At 45.2% G+C, this 5,192-nt stretch overlaps 1 long non-coding RNA gene across 1 annotated transcript; it reads left to right on the top strand.

The window, feature by feature from the left end:
• The first annotated feature begins 959 nt into the window (after positions 1 to 959).
• LOC309685258 lies at positions 960 to 3,079 on the top strand. Its single transcript, XR_014270414.1, has 3 exons — positions 960 to 1,075; positions 2,842 to 2,974; positions 3,062 to 3,079. It is a non-coding gene; the product is annotated as an uncharacterized lncRNA (long non-coding RNA).
• Positions 3,080 to 5,192: the final 2,113 nt, after the last annotated feature.

Below are 5,192 nucleotides of genomic sequence, written 5' to 3'. Positions count from 1 at the left end.
GCTTTTGTTTGGTGGTGGTGGATTTTTGTTGTTTTTTTGTTTGGTGTCCACAGTACGCCCAGTCTTGCACCGTACAGCAGACAGTTCGAAGCAATGCTGTGTTTGGAAAGACGGTTCATTTTAGTTAATGCTTACTTAGCAACTGGTGGCATCAGGGGTTGAACACAATCCTGCCGGGGTTTCAGTGTATCTCAAAGCAGTTTGCTTACTCTGTAGTGCTTTGTGATCCTAAATGCCTTGGCCACGTGCATCCCATGTCCTCTCTGTTTTCCCCTTTTGCTGTTGGCTGTGCTCGGTGAAGGACCTGAGGGCCATTCACCCATTTCACCCAATTCACCCATTAATCAGTCTCTGACAAGATGAGAAGAGGAGGTGGCAGGAGCTTATGTGGTTTGAAAGAAGATTGTTCCTCAGTAAGAAGTTCTCGTAGTTCCCAGCGAGGGATGTGCGTTCACTCTGGCGATGTGCCTCTAGATCATACCTCTCGACAGAGCTTTAGCTGCTGCGATGGCGTGACTTCTCTGACTTCATCAGTTCTGTGACCAAGACACGGAGGAAAGAGCTTTGTGTGCATGCGTGCTGCGTTATTTCAGATATCTCTTTGTAGATATATATTTAGGTTTATAAAGAAACCTTGACATTGCAAGGAAGTCTGCAAAACACATTTAGATCTGAATGATGTTAGGGAAATGCTAGAGTTTGAAAACGTGCCTGGTCTGTACCGCCAAACTTAGCTGTTGGGGTTTGACACTGAATTCTCTTGCATGTCATTTGTAGTTTCTATTTATTGTCACAAATAAGCTCATGGGAAATATACACGGTAAAATATGCTTATTATGTGAGATATAGAGTGTCTTTCATATTTAGCTATAATGTATGTTTTTATCTCAAAATGACCCTTTGTCTCTTCTGTTGTTTCCCCAGGGTTTGAAAAACTGTGACGAGAGGTACACTTTAGATCTCACGGGAGGAGTCTTTCCCTTGAGAGGGCAGATCAGCAGTATTAAACTACTCAGCTGTCAGACCGTAGAAAAATTTCTCAGCCCTGTTGACAGAGAGGATAGCATTATTGAAGGTTTGTTCTGATGCCTGTGTTTGATTATTTTAAAATACGTGGGTTTGGAATGTAAGCAATGGATGCTGTTCTGGCCACAGGGTCTGAAAGCCTTAAATATCTGTACAGACTGGATTGTTGGGATTATTGAAAAAGACAAACCATGTGCTTAAGTTATGTGAGACTTCTTTAAGGTAAAAACTAGGTGAGTTTTCACGCTTGCTGACATGCTCTAGCGATGTATGGTGGGGTCATCTGTATACTGCTGCTCAGGCATTTTATTCCTTCAGCTGTCACCTTGGAACAATAAGATCATTCTCTCCACTGCTTTGGAATGTTATCTGAATCTCTTTTTGCCCTGTTCAAACCTGTTTGCGTGTCTACTTCCAGATGGTAGTCCCTCACAGGTGGTGTTCCCCAGGGCTCAGTACTGGGGCCTGATGTCTTTAATACCTACCTTTATTAATGATCTGGACAGGGGAATGGAGCGCACCCTCAAGAATTTTTCAGAGGACACCAAGCTGAGTGGGAGCCTTGATCCGCTTGAGGGTAGGAAGGCTCCACAGAGGGATGTGGACAGGCTGGCTGGCTGGACTGAGGCCAACGGTCTGAGGTCCAACAAAGGCCAAGTGCCAGATCCTACGCTTGTGTCATAACAACCCCATGCAACAGTACAAGCTTGGGGAAGAAGTTCTCAGGATCACAGCCATCGAGGGGAGAGAGAGCACTTCACAGCAAAGTTTCTAATTGATATCGAATGTGATGTTCGTTGTATGAAATCGACTTGTTGGCCAGGTCGGGTCAAGTGCCCGGGTGTCGCTCCTCTATGATTCTAAGAGTGGCTGGAAAGCTGCCTGGTGGAAAAGGACCTGGGGGTGCTGGTCGACAGGCATCTGAATAGGAGCCGACAGTGTGCCCAGGTGGCCAAGAAGAGCAATAGCATCCTGGCATGTCTTAGAAATAGTGTGAGCGGCAGGAGTCGGGAAGGGATTGTCCTGCTGTACTCGGCACTGGTGAGGCCACAGCTTGAAGACCGTGTTCAGTTTTGGGCCCCTCCCTGGAAGAAAGACCTTGAGGTGCTGGAGCATGTCCAAAGAAGGGCAATGAAGCTGGTGAGAGGTGTAGAGCACAAGTCTTGCGATGAGCGGCTGAGGGAACCGGGGTTGTTTAGCCTGCAGAAAAGAAGGCTGAGGGGAGAGCTTCTTGCTCTCTTCAGCTACCTGAAAGGAGGCTGTAGTGAGGTGGGGGTCAGTCTCTTGTCCCAAGTAACAGGATGAGAGGAAATGAGCTCAAGTTGTGCCAGGTCTGGTTTAGAATGAGTATTAGAAACAAATTCTTCACGGGAAAGGTTGTAAAGCGTTGGAACAGGCTGCCCAGGGAAATGGTTGAGTCACCATCCCTGGAGGTACGTAAGAGACCTGTCGCTGTTAGGTTAATGGTTGGACTCAACGATCTTAAGGGTCTTCATCTGAAATGCCTTTGGATTAAGAGAACTGGTGTTGTGTGTGTAAGTGTGGAGGTGTGAATGTTGTGAATAGTTTATGTTAAAATCTCTATTCCAATTTCTGGTTTGTCAGGGTTTATTTGTTTATTTGGTGTGATAATTGTGGTCTTTCGTTTGGAATATGCATGGAAAGGAGCTATTCTTAAAACTCGTCATTGAGTCAAAGCTGGAAGTGAATAATGCCAGCTGTGTGAGACAAGCATATACGATCGAAAAGTGGTGTTTTAAAAATATCGGATCTACCCTATTTTCTGCAAATAAAACAATGTCTTCTCTTTTACAGCAATATATCCTGACATCAGTGTAGCAGTCTTCAGTTGGCAAGTGCAAACATACGGTCAAGGCAAACCATCTACTTATTTGGGCGTATTTGACATTAACAGCTGGTATCATGCTCAAATGCCAGACTCGCTAAGGTAGATTTTTATTAAGTTGCTTTCAATATCCCTGCAAATAATTCATTTGAACGTCGGCGTTTAGCTGACGCCCTTGTTTTCTTTAAGGCCAGAAGAGTTCCTTCATGATTGCCCCTATTTTGCTTTGTGGTCACTGGAGACTGTGACAAGCATGACTTCTCCCGAGCTCCTTTTGGATATTCTGGTACATGAGCGCAGTCTACGTCGGGAAGTTCCTCCTTTTTATCTACCACCGGAGCAGTTTTTTAATCCGAGTGCCTGTACTTTTGGTAGGTATTTCAGTGCTTTTAAGAGCGATAAGCTTAAAATGAGATGCTATTTCTCGGTTCTCTTGTTCATTGTCTGTCACACAAAAACCAAACCCAACCCCCCACACCCCCAACCCAACTCTGATGACGTTGTACTAACGAGGTATTTCCTCTTGTGAAATATATCTGGCAGTCTGCGGAGTTTTGCTGCTTTTGTGACGTAGCCTGTGAAGTGGTGCTGGTTATAGAAGGAAATGACTTGGAACTGAAGCTCAAAGTACTCAGTTCTATCTTTCCAGATACTGCTATGTAAACAATGTAAACTGGTCATAACATAACTGAGAGAGTCTGGAAGGTTGTCAAACGTTTGTTGTTTCTGCAGATGGCACGTGCTTGCTGAACTCCGGAGTTGTTCACATGACTTGCACCAGCTTCCAGAAGGAGGTGACCTTTTATTCTGTCTCTGTTGAGAATGTCACGAGGTGGACATTTTCTAAGCTTTCTGTTGCACTGCTTTCAGTGTCTGAGACCATTTAATGCTCCTCCTGCCCATCCACACGCGTAATTGCAATTGTAGCCTGTCACCAGATTTATGCAAATGCTCATGCTTTAGGTCCGCTCTTGGGACTGTAAAACCACCACGGTCTCCTGTGGAAGCATGATCAGGGATTGGATGTCTAGAAAGGAATGCAATGTTGCTCTAGGAGCAAGAACAGAAATGTTGTGGAAGTCGGGGAAAGCTGTTACTTCTTTACGAGCCATCGGTCAAACTGCCTGCATAGTCCTGAGTTAGAGTTTTTATCCCCGATTAACTTGAAAAAAGGGAGCCAGAATGGAGAAAATGAGAAATTACTTAACTGTTTGAGAAGAACGGAAACTTTTTTTCTCCCAAACTTGGCCCAATTGCAACTTCCGAGCCACTGCCCAGATTGTGACAAATAATGTTGACTTAAGTTTCAGCTCGCTAAATATTTCCAACATGGATCAGCTTCTGCACAAACAAGCATCGAAAGGATCTTCCAAAGCGTGGTTTACAGTTGTGTGTTAGTTTAGCTGCTATAGAATGCATTTTGTGTCAGTGGTCAGGGAAAAAGCAAGGCGTGTGTATCGAGAGAGAAGCTAGAAAATACTTAATCATTGCAAGGGCTGCTCTTTTCTTTCACGGGATTTTTAAAATAAACTGTAACTGTTAGTTTGGCTGCCGTCTTTAAGACTCGGCATAGTAACGCTTACTCAGATGGCTAAGCCAAAGCACATTCCTGATGCAGGCTTTCTGACAGTTTAAGGGGACGTTTCTATAATTTCTCTTAGCGGTTACCCAGGCCCTTAGTGACCGACTAACAATGCGGCCTTTATCAGTAGTTTTGGATTGATGTTTCAGACCCTGAATTTTTTGAAGAAATCTGTCCCTTCAATGACTGAAGCCATTGGTGAGAGCTACCACAGGTGTCTGGTAGCTGGCTTGCTGTCTCCAAGACTCGTCGATGTCCAGCCATCCCGTTTGAGCCAGGTGAGCGCATATGAGGGAATCAAGGGGGAGATACAGCCCTCTGGTTTGGCGGGGCTGGAGAGGCTACAAGACATGATAACGTGGTTTTCGTATTATTTGCCAGTTGCCCTGAAATACGAGTGTTGGCTGGAGTTAGCAGAAGAAATAGTATGCTTAGCCGCAAACTACGGAGTTTGACTGGGAACAGCCCTAAGAGATTTGTCTTTAGAGACCCGTCTCTTAATTCTGGGCCACAGACGTGCACAAGGAATCGTGCGCTCAGTGCTGGTCACACACAACATCAAGCCTCTTTCCCTCAGAGCAACCTTCATCCCCATCGGTTTCTCGAAGCATGAAGTTTAGTGCAGTAGCTGACAATGGGGGTGTCTCGCTGGGATGCGAGCTGTTGCAAACGTCAGCTTGCTGCACTACACACGACCGTTTGCTTCCAAGGAAGAGAGCTGTGGTAAAGGATTACTGG

The sequence above is a fragment of the Vanellus vanellus genome (genome assembly GCF_965231255.1).
Source record: "Vanellus vanellus genome assembly, contig: HAP1_SCAFFOLD_36, whole genome shotgun sequence".
Taxonomy (NCBI): domain Eukaryota; kingdom Metazoa; phylum Chordata; class Aves; order Charadriiformes; family Charadriidae; genus Vanellus; species Vanellus vanellus.
This window is presented reverse-complemented; position numbering and strand designations above follow the sequence as displayed.